Source organism: Mercenaria mercenaria, chromosome 1, assembly GCF_021730395.1.
Source record: "Mercenaria mercenaria strain notata chromosome 1, MADL_Memer_1, whole genome shotgun sequence".
Classification (NCBI taxonomy): domain Eukaryota; kingdom Metazoa; phylum Mollusca; class Bivalvia; order Venerida; family Veneridae; genus Mercenaria; species Mercenaria mercenaria.
This window is the reverse complement of record NC_069361.1, coordinates 101,094,065-101,112,107: the sequence shown is the minus strand read 5'-3', so window position 1 is coordinate 101,112,107 and position 18,043 is coordinate 101,094,065. Positions and strand designations below refer to the sequence as shown.

At 35.9% G+C, this 18,043-nt stretch overlaps 1 long non-coding RNA gene across 1 annotated transcript; it reads right to left on the bottom strand.

The window, feature by feature from the left end:
* Positions 1-385: 385 nt before the first annotated feature.
* LOC123545358 (uncharacterized) lies at positions 386-14,893 on the bottom strand. Its single transcript, XR_008366305.1, has 3 exons — positions 14,807-14,893; positions 8,316-8,748; positions 386-7,965 (listed from the first exon to the last, which is right to left on the bottom strand). It is a non-coding gene; the product is annotated as an uncharacterized LOC123545358 (long non-coding RNA).
* Between the last annotated feature and the right edge of the window lie 3,150 nt (positions 14,894-18,043).

Here is an 18,043-nt window from a genome sequence, read left to right as displayed (position 1 = left end):
TAATAAAAAAATCGTCAATGCAATTAAAAATTATGGAGTGGAAACAATTTTTTGCTTAAATTTAAATCATGTGTTGACACATTGTCTCATCACCGGGAACATTTGTGTGTAGCACTAAGATCATCAATAAATGCTCATAAAAGATATGGAGCAGAAACAATATTTACTTGACCTTCAAGTGACCTTGACCTATGACCTACAAGCATAAGCCATGTACATGCATAATCTACATATTGCCCTCTATTCCCATACCAAGTTTTATGAACCTAGCTTGAATACTTTCTGAGTAATTACGGGATTCACATTTGTTGATGGACAGACAGACAGTGTATCACGGGTAGGGGACTAATTACTGTAATGGAATACTGTTATAAAAATTCTAAAATGGTCTTATGAATATTTATTGTTTATTAGAGTCTCATCAATTTACAAACATCAGTACAAACATACATACATACAATAGCATCAATTATTTTACAGAATTACAAGAGACTTATAACAGATTCATACTAAAAACAAGAGCTCGTAGAACACGAAATGCCCCCCTTGATGCATTCAGTAACTGCACAATGAACAGAAATTATTTGGTCACTGTACACAAAAGTTCTACTGTTCTGGGCCAATGTGACCTTGACCTTTGCCCTATTGACCTCAAAATCGATAGGTGTCAGCTGCTGGTCATGATCAACCTCCCTATAAACTTTCATGATCCTAGGCCCAAGCGTTCTTGTTTGTTTGTTTTTGTTTGTTTTGTGTTTAACGCCATTTTTCAACGGTATTTCAGTCATGTAACGGCGGGCAGTTAACTTAACCAGTTTTCCTGGATTCTGTACAAGTACAAATCTTTTCTTCGCAAGTAACTGCCAACTTTCCCACATGAATCAGAGGTGGAGGACTTATGATTTCAGACACAATGTCGTTTATCAAATAATCACGGAGAACATACGTGCCGCCCGAGGATCGGACTAACAAAACCCCGCGATCCGTAGACCAACTTTCTTACCTACTGAGCTAAGCAGGCGGGCTCCAAACGCTCTTGAGTTATCATCCGGAAACCGTTTGTTCTTGGGTTATCATCCGGACACAGTTTAACTGTTCCGACTCACTGTGACCTTGACCTTTGGCATATTGACCTCTTAATCAATACGAGTCATCTGCTGGTCATGACCAAACTCCCTATCAACTTTCATGATCCTAGGCCCAAGTGGTCTTGAGTTATCATCCGGAAACCATTTAACTGTTCCAGGTCACTGTGACACTGACCTTTGACCTACTGACCTCAAAATCAATAGGAGTCATCTGCTGATCATGACCAACTTCCCTATGAACTTTCATGATCCTAGGCCCAAGTATTCTCAAGTTATCATCTGGAAATGGTTTAACTGTTCCATGTCACTGTGACCTTGACCTTTGATTTACTGACCTCAAAAACAGTACGGGTTATCTGCTGGTCATGATTAACCTCCCTATCAACTTTCATGATCCTAGGCCCAAGTATTCTTGAATTATCATCTGGAAATGGTTAAACTGTTCCTGGTCACTGTGACCTTGACATTTGACCTACTGATCTCAAAATCAATAGGGGTCATCTGCGGCTCTAGACCAACTTCTCTATGAACTTTTATGATCCTAGGCCCAAGCGTTCTTGAGTTATCATCTGGACACCATTTAACTGTTCCTGGTCACTGTGACCTTGACCTTTGACCTACTGACCTCAAAATCAATAGGAGTTATCTGCTGATCATGACCAACTTCCCTATGAACTTTCATGATCCTAGGCCCAAGTATTCTCAAGTTATCATCTGGAAATGGTTTAACTGTTCCAGTTCACTGTGACCTTGACCTTTGATTTACTGACCTCAAAAATAGTACGGGTTATCTGCTGGTCATGATTTACCTCCCTATCAACTTCCATGATCCTAGGCCCAAGCATTCTTGAATTATCATCCGGAAACGGTTAAACTGTTCCTGGTCACTGTGACCTTGACATTTGACCTACTGATCTCAAAATCAATAGGGGTCATCTGCGGCTCTAGACCAACTTCTCTATGAACTTTTATGATCCTAGGCCCAAGCGTTCTTGAGTTATCATCCGGAAACCATTTAACTGTTCCGGGTCACTGTGACCTTGACCTTTGACCTACTGATCTCAAAATCATCTGCTGGGCATGACCAACCTCCCTATGAACTTTTATGACCTTAGGCCCAAGCGTTCTTGAGTTATCATCCGGAAATGGATGGGTCTACATACCGACCGACCGACATCTGCAAAACAATATACCCCTCCTTCTTCGAAGGGGGGTATAACAATCAATATTCAGTCATATTACACATTTACATGGTTAAAACACAAATGTCAATTCTACCATTAAGATTAATTAAATATGAAATATATTAGTAAATGCTTTCTTAAAACAATATTGATTAAGACATTTATCACCTTGTATCATATATTATGTGGGGAACTGACTACAGTGCTGAACTTGCATATTTTTACAGATACAACAGATAATGCATGTGGTAGTAGCGTTATTCCTACAGAAATTGCGAATCTGCATTAAAGTCTTCTTGGAGTTATATCTGACTAACAGCTTGACACACTTGCTTGAGAGATCACGTCAAGTAAGAGACCACTTTTTAAATCCCATACTGTATTGTTAAAGAACAAATTATGTTGTTTTAAGAGACCAACTAAAGTAAGAGACTAATTCATACAGTCCCCTTGGATGGTCTCTTAATATAAGTTGTACTGTAACTAAAACACCAATGACTGAAACAGATATTGCACTATATTTGTGCACTAACACAGAAAAAATCTTGTACATTAGTCACTTAAAATATGTTTAACATCTGTAAAATACCAGCTAAAATTACAATACTATTGTTTATTACTAGCCTAAAAAGTAATTATATATGTAAACAAGAAATTTGTTACTTTCTTTTAAAAATATCAAAGATAAATGTAGAGTCATTTTTGTAAAAATACTTTATCTTCCTCAATACTTTACACTAGAATTTCTGTATATGAGATGGGCGTAAATTTTCCCAATAATATAATTTCTTCTAATTTTCGATACTGAAGGACATAAAAAATGCCGTTTTCAAGGACAGATAACTCTTTTTCAATACCGGAGACCTATTACTTTTATTGCATATTTTTGTTTCATAGATGATTGTCCTTCATTATTGATCAGTTTGAAGAAATTCTATTACTGGGGAAAATTTCGACCATCTCATTTACAGGAATTCTAACATACGCCTGTAATGCTGCGAAATTGTCATGATTTTTTTAAGCATATGTAAATAAATTTACATTAATCAAATAAAATTTAATTACTGTCCATCAATACATGAAACTCATTTTCCATCTGATTAGCACAAAGAGAGCGAGCCCTTTGATTAATATGTAACCTTTCAAAGCGTCCTGGCCGGTGAGTTTCTATTCTAATTGCAGCAGTTCCAATTCTACAATTATCTGTAAGTGTGTTTACAATTATAGTTCTCGTCGACAGGTATTCCTCCTTATTATATAGTTTGTTCCCTCAATTTCTACTGGGCTCAAAGGAATTATCTCTACAGGGCTCGAAGGAATTATCTCAACAGGGTTCCAAGGAATTCTCTAAAATTTTCCAAGATGCAACATAACTGAACAAACCAAGTTTACCAAACTTATCAATAAACAAAATCTTATATATAGTCAAGCTTACAAAATGACTGTAAAACTCTGTGATTCATGTAACAGATCCGATATCCATTGTACTGGAAATAGACTTAAGGCGAGTATGAACTGCTAGGACGCTATTACATTTAAAGGCTCTTCTCAACATGATTTGATTATATTATATGCACCTGCAACGGTAACAGCATAAAAGAGAACACTTCTTTATAACAAGAGTTATCAGCAGACGATGAAGCTCACTGCAATAGATAAAAAGTTCTCTGAAAGTGTGGGGGTGTTCTCATCTTTATTGTGGTATGCTTGATTAGTGGTAATGGGGTGGGGATACTTAGTGGCAATATCATGAAACAGAAGGAAGTACAAACAAGAGGGTCATGATGACCCTGGTTCGCTCACCTGAGTAATATGAGCTACATGTTTCAAATGTCAAATTTATGATTTTTAGAATTTGTTTGGAAGATTTTCCGATGTACAATCAAGTAACCCCTGGGGCGGGGCCAATTTTACCCCGGGGGTCATGATTTGAACAAAGTTTGTAGAAGTCTACTAGGCAATGTTACATATCAAATATCTAAGATCTAGGCCTTCTGGTTTATTTTTAGCAAATTTTGAAGATTTTTCTATGTACAATCAAGTAACCCCATGGGGCGGGGTCAATTTGACCCCGGGAGTCATGATTTGAATAAATTTTGAAGAAGTCTACTAGGCAATGCTATATGTCAAATATCTAAGATCTAGGCCATCTGGTTTATTTTTAGAAAATTTTTGAAATTTTTTCCTATGTAAAATCAAGTGACCCCTGGAGCGGGGTCAATTTTAACCCCGGGGGTCATGATTTGAACAAATTTTGTAGAGGTCCACTAGGCAATGCTACATGTTAAATATCTAAGCTCTAGGCCTTCTGGTTTATTTTTAGAAAATTTTTGAAGATTTTCCTATGTAAAATCAAGTGACCCCTGGGGTGGGGTCAATTTTGACCCGGGGGGTCATGATTTCAACAAATTTTGTAGAGGTCTATTAGGCAATGCTACATGTCAAATATCTAAGCTCTAGGCCTTCTGGTTTATTTTTTAAATTTTTTTGAAGATTTTCCTATAGAAATCTATGTAAAATCAAGTGACCCCTGGGGCGGGGTCATTTTTCACCCCGGGGTCATGATTTGAACAACTTTAGTAGAGGTCCACTAGGCAATGCTACATGTCAAATATCTAAGCTATAGGGCTTCTGGTTTTTGAGAAAAAGATTTTTTAAGATTTTCTTATGTAAAATCATATGACCCCTCGGGCGGGGTCAATTTTGACCCGGGGGCGTCATGATTTGAACAAACTTGGTAGAGGTCCACTAGGTAATGCTTTACACCAAATATCTAAGCTCTAGGCTTCTGGTTTTTGAGAAGAAGATTTTTAATGTTTTTCCTTTCGGCTGCCATGGCAACCCGAGTTCTGCATGGAATTCAATTCTTTTAATAATTTTTGTAGAGCTTCACCCAAGGAACATTCCTGTGAAGTTTGGATGAAATTGGCCTAGTGGTTTATGAGGAGATGTTGTTTAAAGTAAAAGTTTACGGACGGACAACGGACGACATACGATGGACGGACAGTGAGTGATCACAATAGCTCACCCTGAGCCTTTGGCTCATGTGAGCTAAGAAGAGGGCCAAGATGGCCATAAGTCATTCACCTGAGTAACACACAATAAGAGTGTACACATGTTTTACCTAGCGATTTCATGGAGACAAATATTCTGACCAATTTTCATTAAGATTGGACCAAAAAACGTGGCCTCTTGAGTGAAAACAAGCTTATTCTTTGATTTGACCTGGTGACCTAGTTTTTGACCCTACATGACCCAGATAAAAATTCAAAAGATATTTCATGCACACAAACATTCTGACCAAGTTTCATGCACATTAAATGAACAAGAGTGTTAACAAGCTTTTCCTTTGATTTGAGTGGGTGACCTAGTTTCTGTTCTGACCCCATAAGACACAGTTTCAAACTTTACTTAGCCTAGGAATCATCAAGATAAAATTTTTTACCAAGTTTTATGAAGATAGGGTCATAAATGTGGCCTCAAGAGTGTTAACAAGCTTTTCCTTTGATCTGACTGGGTGACCTAGTTTTTGACCTCATTTGACCCAGTTTCAAACTTGGCCTAGGAATGCTCTACCTAATAAGCTAAGCGGGGCAGTAACTCCAGCACCCATAATGGAATCTAGCCAGTTTTCGAAAGGAACTGAGATCTTATTGCGACTTAAGTTGTGTGTAAGTGTGGTTAAAATGAAATATAAAATGTCACTTCTATCGTGTTCACAAGGTAAAAAAATTTAACAAATTTGGCTCTTTTAGGGGGTCAATCAGGGGCCGTAACTCCAGAACCTATGACTGGATCTGACAGATTCATCATGGATTTATTGCTGCTGAAGATATTTTGCAAGTTTGTATCAAATCAAACCATAAATGAAGTCTCTATATGGCTGCAAAAGCCAAAATAGCAAATTTTGGATCTATAAGGGGCCATAACTCTGGAACTTATGATGGGATCTGGCCAGTTTTCGAAAGGAACTGAGATATTATGCCAATACAAGTTGTGTGCACGTTTGATTAAAGTTGATTGCAAAATGTGGTCTCTATCATGTTCACAAGACAAAAATGGCAAATTTTAGCCCTTTAAGAGGTCAGAACTCTGGAACCAGGATGGGATCTGGCCAGTTTTCGAAAGGAACCGAAATATTATGCCCATACAAGTTGTGTGCAAGTTTGATTAAAATCAAATATAAAATGTGGTCTCTATCATGTTCACAAGGAAATTGTGGACGTATGGACGATCACAAAAGCTCTCTGTCACTATGTGACAGGTGAGCTAAAAACAGACAGAGTAAAGGTTTTACAAAAGGACCATGGTTTCTAACTACTGTAAAATCATTAAATTTCGTGGGCATGAAATTTCCTGGTTTCGGTCAAAACGGCAATTTCGTGGGGATATGAATTCGTGAATTTCAACTTTTGAACATAAAATGAATGGGAATTTTACTTGTTCGTTGGGATTCAATTTCATGGATTGACTCAACCAGGAAATCCATGAAAATTAGTCACCATGAATATTAATGATTTCACAGTAGCCATATAGGGAAAACTAGCCCCCCAGGTGTCACGATTTTTAACAAAACAAGATGAATTGAATAAATTTTGATTGTGTCACCCAACAGACATTTCAGTGCTATTATTTTGAAATCAAACCAGCAGTAACTGTTACAGATTAGAAGATTTTCAAAGTTATCCATATAGCCATAGAAGGAAAACTAGTAACACCCATGGCTGCCATGTTTTTTAACAAAACAACATTATGTAGAAAATTTGGTAGATGGTCAACTAAGGAAAACTGCTGTATGGTATCTATGACATTCAGCTGGTATTATCATGGCCAAGAAGTGTAGCTTCATTCAACTGTATGATGTGTAGTTACTGAGATTTTTACTCAATGACAAGTATGAAAAGAATACTGCTTAAGAAATAATAAGTTCCCAAACGTGGTTTATCGTAGAGTAACCCGAGTTTTGAGTTCTTATGCATAAAAATATAGCACGAAGGCCGTAGGCCTGAGTGATATATTGTTTCGCATAAGAACGAAAAACTCTGGTTATTCTGCGATAAATCACACTTGGGAACTTATTATTCCGATTCTAACACGACATACTAGTATCAACAGTGTTAGAAAAAGGGTAACTAATTTTTACGACCGCGCTACGCACCTTGATCGGATGACGTCATTGCACGCGAGTGGTTTATTGCAGAATAACCGGAGATAGATTTTGCTCTATATGTATGTAGGTTATTTGCTGGTCGTGTTAGAATGAAAAAAAAATTTAGTTGTGATATGTACTTACTGAGACACTAACTTGATAACAATCGAGAACAGAATTTTGTTTAAAAAGTACAAAATGGGACATAATTTCATCAAAATGAAAACATGAGTTATTGAACCTATACCATACTATTGGTATTATCATGGGGAAGGCATGTATGAAGTTTCATTCAGTTGTGATGTGTAGTAAATATGAGCTTGCTTAGAATTGTTAACATGGTGTCTACACACGACACCAACGCCTTTGGTATCACAACAGCTTTGGTGTCTTTCGACATGGCGAGGCAAGAAGTCTGTTAATGTTCTGTTCATGGAAGACATTACTTTCATCATGCGTCGATTTGCTCTCTGAACAAAGTCCTTAAAACTGGTAATCCCTACCCAATGTTATGTTCAATATAGGTTTCTGTGACAATAAATATCTGAAAAGGAGAAAATACAATGGGTAATACCCAGAAAACTAGAAGTGCTTTCAAGATGGTTATAAAAACGTTACATGACTTGCTGTGAAGGGTTACAGCCCGAGAGCCCAAAAATAGGGTTAAGTCGGGACAGCTATTCAATTCTTAATAATGTGCAAGATGTATCAATATTTTCATGTAAAAATGCTACATTCTTCTTTCAAAATAGCTACTAAATTATTGAATTTAACTACTATATCATCCTCCTATGTAATACTTGTTTCTGTGTTTTATCATGTGACTTCGGAAGAAAGTATCCACAAGTGAAAACAAATTTTAAATTCAAAATAAAGGTGTAAATAGAGACATACTTGGCTTCAACTTTCCATTCACCATGTCGAGATGTCTTAGTTTCTCCGTTATCAAGTTGTTCGTACGCCCATTTTGCTGACTCTTTTCTTAAAGTTAATTCTACAAAACACTTCCTGCATCCAACAAGAGGATTGCTAAACCCAATATACAGGTACAACCCGTTGTATATATACATCATGCCACCAGAAAGACCTGCTATTGCTTTCCGTTGATTGCAGAAGTAATGGTGAATACTCTGCTCACCGTGATGGGTCCTGTCTAAAGCTTCACCTGTTATACCAGGCTGATTCTCTTCTAATCTTTTTCCCGAGCTGAAATATTCTCCAACAAATTGAAGATAACTTCCTTGGTTTCTATCTGTCATTATTATCATTAATGTATGGTGATATCCATCGAAACAATCAAAATCTTTCTCAGAAAGGCTCGCCATTTCTGCAATATACAAATACAATACAGTATTTCAGTTTAAGGGTAAATGCCACAGTTGCATATATGTATATAGGGCAAAAATTTTCCTACGGGCAGAATTTCTTTAAATTTCTGTGTACTGACTGAGAATCAAGTGTAAAACGGAAATATATATCAAAAATCATAGGTACCAGGCTTGATCTTGAATAATCTGCACTTGAAAGTAGATTTTTCAGCATTTTCTGACTTTCAAGAGCAGATAATTCATGAAAAAGGCTGTGTTCCTACGGTTTTGTTTTATTTCATATTTCTGTTTTTGATTTGATTCTCTGTCAGTAAAAAATGTTTAAAGAAGAAATTCTATCTGTAAGAAATTTTTTGCCCCATGTCAATATAGATACTGTTGCAAATGTCCTTAACTATGAACATGACAAAATGATACCGCAAGGTCCTAGTCTTTCCCATGGATCGAATTTCTTTAAACTTTGTATACTGACTGCAAATGAAGTCTGAAACAGAAATAAAAATTAAAATGCACAGTTCTCTTGCCTTTATCTTCAATTATTGGATTTTTTAGTAATTTCTGATTTTCAAGGGCACATAATTCAAGATCAAGCCAGGGTACCTAAGATTTTTAATACTTTAATATATATTTCCATTTTAAACTTGATTCTCAGTCAGTACACAAAGTTTAAAGAAATTCTGCCCATAGGAAAATTTTTGCCCTGTATACATTTAGGCAACTGTGGCATTAATTTACCTTTAATATGTAAATCCGGGCAGTTAATTTAGAACCAGTGTTCCTAGATTCTGTACCAGTACAAACCTGATCTCAACAAGTAACTGCCAACTTCCCCACATGAATCAGATATGAGGACAAATGATTTCAAACACGATGTCTTTCATCAAATCGTCACGGAGAACAGAAGCCCTGCCCAGGGACTGAGCTCATGACCTTGTGATCCATAGACCTGCGCTCTCTCTATTGACCTAAGCAGGATGGGGTGGGGGGGCACAAGGTACCAGTCTATCTATGTATAAACAAAAATATCGGCAAGGGACTACAGAGCTGTATTATGCTATTGCAAATTTGCAATATCTATAGCAGATTAATTACTGGTATTCAAGATTTAGTCCATAATGACTGCCAAAGTATATTAAATTCTGTTTAATGGGTTTTCATAAATAAAATTTCAATTTATGTCTTTAGTCATTTGTAGATGGGACAGGTCTCGATAGGACCATTTTAACTTAAACAAGAGCTGTCTCCATAGGATGACACATGCCCCTGACTTTGAATGAATAGTTATGGCCGATGTTAGAGTTTAGGACCTTTGACCTACGGACCTGGGTCTTGTGGCGACACGTCGTCTTACTGTGGTACACATTCATGCCCAATAATTTTAAAATCCATGCATGAATGACAAAGATATGGACCGGACACGCCCATCAATGCACTATCATGAAATATTTAACGTCTAAGTGTGACCTTGACCTTTGAGCTATGGACCTGGGTCTTGCGCGCGACATGTGGTCTTACTGTGGTACACATTCATGCCAAGTTATTTGAAAATCCATCCATGGATGACAAAGATATGGACCGGACACGAAAATTGCGGACAGACTGACAGACTGACAGACCGACAGACGGTTCAAAAACTATATGCCTCCCTTCGGGGGCATAAAAATTAGTGTTCTTTAACCCCGGCTGGACATATTGCCGAAGTTTATTCTCCTATTTGGAATTCTTTAAATATATAGACTAGTCACCGAATAATCAACAACTTTAGATTTAAATGCTTTCTTAAAATATCCAAAATCTGCCGATGATATTAAAAAATGTCTTTAATATTACCCATTCATAGCTATCACTCTGTATCAGAGTCGAGATTTTGTATATGTGTAGCGGTTCTCGTATCGGGTGGCCTCGGTAGCTCAATTGGTAGAGCGTTGGCATGGTAAGCCGAAGGTCAGAGGTTCGAATCCCAGTCGAGGCTGCACATTTTTCCTGAGACTGTTACATTTTGGGGCTCGTCCAGGATACTCACCGTTGGAGCCCATGCCGGGCGAAGCAGTTTGGCTGGGGTGTGCATCTGAATTCGGTTAACAGTCTGCTGCAGACATTGGCCAGGAGTGCCAATGTCTCGCTATAAGACGGAAGGTGTGTAGCGGTTCTCGTATCGGGTGGCCTCGGTAGCTCAATTGGTAGAGCGTTGGCACGGTAAGCCGAAGGTCCTAGGTTCGAATCCTGGTCGAGACTGCACATTTTTCCTGAGACTGTTACATATTTAACAGCCTTTATTAGCTAAAACAATTCAGCTTCAGAGATGTTATATTATAAGATTCTTTCACTGGTTATAGGTGCAGATGGGAATTTCCGGCCTCGAGGGTAACTGTTTAGGCGGTAACGAGGTTCCTACCGAGTTACTGCCTAAACAGTTACCCGAGAGCCGGATATTCCCATCTGCACCTATAACCAGTGACAGAATCTTTTTCTTGCATACCGATATCAAGATATAATAATAAAAATAAAATCAGTCGAACGGCTTTCTTTTTAGAACTATTTCTTATAGCAGCATATTTAAATAAAGCGCGGGAAATCAACGTCCGTAAACAGGAAAGACGTCATGACGTTTCAAAGGCAAATAACAATGTTTAGTTCCGGTTTTGTTTTATCAGTTCCAGCGTAACGTTATGAATTTTTGATAAAATAACGTGTTTTGAATCAAGAATTATACTATCAGGAACAAAGAGGAACTGTCAAGGTATTGGATTTTTATTCCATTTTTCGAAATAAAATATAAATAACTACATAAATCTACATATATGTAGTTTTTAATACGTCATTTAAAGCACGAGAGTCATCTTACACCCCGGGGTGTAAGATGGATTTTTCCAGCACCGGTAAAAATACCGGAAATCCCCGTCTGGTATGCAAGAAACTGTTTTGTATCTGGACGTGACCATCAGAATATAGTGTTTATGTGTTATTTGTTTGGCAGTGGCTACGATTACGGAAGTTCCGTATTCCTAGACAACCCTGTGAGAATAGGCTAGGATTATGGAAGTATTTAAGAGGCATCAAATGTATGTTAGGACAATCATAAATAATGTAGTAAACTTACTTATTACACTTAAAATAGCATTTTCTCGTGCCTGCCCTATTTTTCGTGTTATCGATCAGCCATTTCGGGTACGATATATTAATGGCGGTGCGCGTAAACACAGAAATATGAGAGTCAAAGTTAGATCAAAGAAGTATAAAATATTCTTAGAGCTCTTTGGTTAGATTTAAAAAAATATTCTATATTTTAAATTATATTTTATGGGTTGATTTTGCTTGTCACTTGAGTTTTCCGCGAAGAAACATGCGAAATCAACACCCGTATACATACGTTTTTCTTTCAAAAACCATATTTAATATATATATATTTTTTTTTAAAAATTGGCAGACAAACGAAGAATTATATTCTTAATAATAGCTCAACAGGATTTTAAAAAATATTCTATACAGTTTAAATTATATTTGATTTTGCCTGTCATTTTAGATTTCCGCGCATATAGAATGGGGAAAAATCAACACCTGTATACGTTTTTGCATTTCGTTTTCGCATTTTTTAAGTGAAATAAGTAAGTTTACAACATCATTTATGCATGTCTTAACATATATTTGATGCCTCTTAAATACTTCCGTAATCCTAGCCTATCCTCACAGGGTTGTCTAGGAATACGGAACTTCCGTAATCCTACAATCGGAGGCTAGGATTACAGTACAGTTTGGTCGCCAATAGCGGATCTTCCCCAATAGCGGATCACTTTTGATAATTGTTTCTGTATTTTTTTCAAAAGTTTATCAAAGATTATGAAACTTTGTGGTCATGAATATGAATGTTTTACAATTATGAATACAAAATGTTTATTGACTTTTGTTGCGACTTCATAATCAAGGTCAATGAACCGCTTGACCAAGCATTTGCTCAACACAGAAATCAACCCTCACTTTGACAGTGAAATTTTGCAGATGACTCTCCCGTTTCTTTTCAACGAAATAAGGTGACCTGAAACCTATATCAACTAAGAGGTAAACCATTATAGACCAGTATTACCAAGCAATGACTTATAATTTGCTCTTACAAAGATGTTGTAGCTATCAAAGCAAGTTGTAATGAAGTTGCCATTAGTGGTTAACTGGTGCAGAAGACTTGGTGGCTCCTGGTAAGAAAGGTGCTGGTGTTGTGTTGCCATGTAACTACATTTTTAAAAAAGTAGATATATTGATTATTAACTTTCCAAACTCAGTCAGTTGCTTAAAATCATCAAAGCAGTTGGTGTAATGGAACTGGGAAAAATGAAAAGATTACAAAAAATGGTTTCTTAAAGGTTTTTTCCATTTTCTTGTTATTAAAAACTGCGAAACATAAAATTTTTTAAGTATGATTCTTCATATGTCTAGGTTGTTTATTAAAGAATGAAAAACAGTTGATTTCTGTTATTTTTATGGTTTTAAGATTATCCCCACTCTACACTGGCACGTGATCCGGTATTGGTGAATATGATTCGCTATTGGAGAAAACACCTATCACTTACAAATCAACACTTCTACCCTGTAATGAAATCTTTTAAAATCTTTTTAATTTTGTTTTATTAAGGGGATAATTATGCACATTTGAAAATCAGTTGATAAACAGGTTTTGTGGGATCTGGAACAACTGATACGGAGACTGGAAACCGGCATTTATCTTATCTTATGCTGTCGTCCAATCGAAGCGTATGCCGTAGGTTATTCTGCTATTACTCAAACACTTACGCCTTACAGTTTAACTCGTCCTTTCAGGGAAATCTGGGAAAGCATTTGTTGATTTTTTTGTTGAAAACAAAAGTTCTGCCACGAAATTATTGCCTGCATCTGTTTTTAAATGGAAAATATCTACATTAATGTTACTTTTCGCCCTGTGAAAATGGCTAAATCTAGACTTGTCTTACCCAGAGAGAAAGATGTCGTTTTTTACATGATATTTGCCTTGTTGATTCAGAGTATTTAGAACAAAAAAATTAGGACATATTTTAATGAAAATAGCAAGTCAAAACTGTAAACTGTTGCCTGAAAATATTTGTTTATGATATTGCTCTGTTCTTCACCATTTAAATGCGTGTTAAACCTAGATGATTTTCTGCAGTTTTATCTAAAAGTTCGGAATACTAAATGTAACTTCGTTGTTGCCCTTTTTAAAAAAAAAATATTGTTATTTTAATTTAAATACATTGTATTTTTCACACATCAGTTTTAAGATTAAATTTATTAAACTAATTTTTGGAGTTTAAACAACAATTTCGTTTGAAACATTCCCTACGTTCAAGAAGAATGTTTGTTTCTGTATGTAGAAATCTGACATTATAAACAATAATTATAATTATGGCTCTACAAGATTAAGAAAAGTGTCAGCTTTCTGTTATTTTCCAATTTTTTTATTCAACTCCAACAAAACTCGGCCCTTTGATAAAGATTTGAAGTTACGTGGTAAAATATTTCTTCAAGGAAGTGAGCTCGAGTTAATTCGTAATAATTAAGCATATCACCACATGCAGTCGCATGCTGTTTTTGCTTCAGAATCCCTTTAGATCAATCTCTGATCATCGCCACTTAACATGTGACTGGTAAACCCTTTGAACAATAAGTGTTATAGCTCCATGATTAACATGAGGTAATATGCTAATTACACGCTAATCGATAGTGGCGAAAACAAAATATCGATCGCTAACGACTGGTCGATATTTACAGGTATGGACGACAGCATAATACAGATAAATGTATTGATTTATACGGAGTTTCTACTCCACGTATTAGACCTTCCTGGTGAGATGAAATGAATTATCGCTAAAAAACTCGTAAGTGATCCGTTATTGGCGACCAAACTGTACTGTACCGTAATCGTAGCCACTGCCTATTTGTTTTGCACATTTGAATGCAAAATAGAAGACTCTATTGGGCAAATATAAGCTCCAACTAGGAGAAATAGTTACATACCTCTATGATACATTTTTTAGTCATATTTCAATTCATCTGAATGAAAAGAATACTTACTTTCGTTTTAAGAACCATTGATGCAAGTGGCGTAAATGTAACAACGGGGAATAACTCAGACCTGCATATTCTCCTGGTTATAAGAAATGTTTCTTTTCAAATATCACGAAATTTTCATTTCTATTTTCAAGAAAGATGTAATACCAAACATATTGCCAAGTTTCATTGTGAAATTTCGAGATTTTAGAGAAATATAGACATTTAATAGAAGCCACCCCCTACCAATTTACTGGGCTAAATTTTGGCCCTATGGCCCTTTTATTGTATATTTTGGTAAAAGTTTCACTCGTTTGCATTATTTTTCACTTGGATTCTGAAATTTCATTCATTCCGTCATGAATAAGTCCCAAAAGGATGCATTTTGTGCATTTTCTGACATTCTGGAGACAAAATATTGGCTTTTTAATCCCAGAAATCGCTGCTGAATAGGCGCATCTACTCAAATTATGGTCAAAATTCAATTTTTTTCAAATTTCACTATTATTTTGCATTGAAAACACCCTTTTATATCATAAACAACCGATCTATGGCTATTAAGACTAATTGCGATGTGTTTCGAGAAAGTCTTATTTCAGCTCTTATAGGTTAAATGTCAGTAATTCAAATCCTTCTTTGTTTCATATAAAAAACGACAACTTCAGGTCGTCTTTACGTATCTTTAGAGAACATCACTTTTTCCTACACCTATTTTTCATGAAAGTTCTATCACAAATTAACGAAAAAATGAAAAGAAAATAGGGGGTTATGTAGTTCCTAGTGAAATGCCAGTCAGTTGTGGTCTGCTACCCTAAAAATGGCGCATATTTACTCTCGTCCGCGCAATAAACACCTACTTCCGGTTTCGATCTGCAAAACTTGCCATGTGGAGTGTATGAACATGAAAACCGTCTCATTTCATGCAGAATGTCTTCTAGTAGTGAAAAACGGTGATTAAAGCACTCGTTCTACACGAATTTGCGCAAACAATGGGAAAATTAGGATCTATTTATTATGGTCTTCTTTCGAAGCACATTTTCGACCGAATTACTGACCTTATCCCTATAGGTTATAATGCAGTAATTCGGTCCAAAATGTGCTTCCGTGGTGTATCGAAAGAAGTCCCTAATAAATAGATCCTAATTTTTCCATTTTTTCGCGCATTTGCGCGTAAATCGGGGGCCAAATGGGCATTATTTCACTCGTGGAATGAATTTTACATAAAATAGGACACGTTTCATGCTAATACTCGCATGTTTTCGAGATGTTTACTTGAAAACGAAAGTAGGGTGTTTATTCTGCGGACCGCTTTCTGAAATGCGGCAATTTAAGGACGGATTACACCAAACCGGAAGTGACTACTCAGTGTTACCTGTGAAGTAGTCCAAAATGTAGTTCCATGCTATGGATGAAATCTGGTATAATGAGTGACATGAGGAGGTGACAGTTAAATTTTTGGCTTATTTTTATTGCTTATTGTATTGAGAAAAGATCTAGACCATTTTCATTGTGAATTTTTTGGAATAAGTTTTATTCTTTGCGAAAAATGTCTACCTACGCGTAATTGCTAAACGGCTGTTTTCATGGGGGCATTTTTAGAGGGTGATGTTTCTCAGAACAGATTATTTTTCTTATATACAACATAACATGTCAATATTTATCTATTTTTGATAAGAAGACATGTTATACTAAATGACCATATATGGTTTTCATATCATTGAAATGCTCTAAAGTGCTGAAAATGAGGTCTGAATGTTTTGTTGTTAATATGAAATAAATAAGGAATTGAATTGGTAGAATGTAACCTAATCGATGTAGCTCACTACTGAGTTGGAGCGGTTTTCTGCGCATGCCCGGAAGTGATTATCTAATGTCGCGTACGGCAAAAATTCGCAAATTATTGTATGTTCGGATGCATTTAATGTAAAATATGTATAATATACTGACTAACTGTTAGGGTAAGTATCACCATGGTTACAAAATATATACATTTAAAGTACATTTAGTTCAAATTGCTTCAATCCGACATATACTGGAGTCTGTAATTTATACCGGCGCTCGAACTCGGCATTGAGTCACAGTTGTTTCTAATCCCGTACCGTATCCATACCGTACATCCGTATTCGTAAACTGTAGGTTTTGTTCGGAGAAAGGCGGAAACTTTCATCGTTCTATGACATCAAAATGCTTCAGAAACACCTTAAAATCCGCTTATTAAGAAATCTGCCGTTTGATAATTTGATATATCTCCAAGTCATTTGCTCAAACACTGAAAGAGTATTTTGTAATCAACCTGCGTTGTATAAATGCCCGCCACACCCCACCTCGTTGTAATTTGATTTAAGCGAAATCTAATCTGGTGACCTATCAATTTTCTTTTTGTTTTAGGTTAGGTAGACATAAGGTAGGCATAGGAAATAGAGATAAATATAATTGCACCTTTACTAATCCTACCAGGTGTTCTGTATTACAAAAGTGCTTCTATTGTGACATTTTGATACAAGCAAAACTGTATTATCTGCAGTATTAATTACTTACTGGTATTTCTGTTTATTACTGGCTTGTTAAAAGTTAATTTTTTACCATATTTAAGTTGAAAGAATCATAGGAACCATGTTTTGAGGGGTAAATCAAACACAAATGATTAAATCCTAAATGTTTTTGTTGTGCAAAAAAGTATGATATTGTGTCATAAACAGTTTTCATTTTCCACTCAGTTGTGTAATTGCAAGGGAAGTAAACTAATAGATATCTCTGCTTATAAGTACTAGCCCAAGGCAAGAGTTGTCATTCTTTGTGGATCACAACTTTAAATTAAAAATCAAAACTTCTGTTATTGATATTAACAAAACTATCATAAACTTCACATTTGTGAAATCATTTTTGGTTATTTCAAGGACTTGGAAATACATTTCTAGACTTTATTTAATGTATAATTATCATTGAAAATTTTAGGGTCTATCTCTACATAAGGTATGTGCAGAGTTTGATTAAATTCTATTATGTGAAACTCGATAAAATAGCGGAAGTACCAACTTAAAATTGGCAAAAATATGCAAAAATAGCCCTTGGGTCTGCTGAACAAGTATTCCTTTCTTTACAAATCATTTTCTTTTGATTTCTCTGAGCATGTTTCAAATAGATATATTGTTTTCCATTATAAAAATGCTTAAATATCAAATTTATGCTGATTATTACGGTGGTATGTTTAGGACATGCAATTATTTTTTTAGGATTAAATTATCTTGAGCGATCAATATC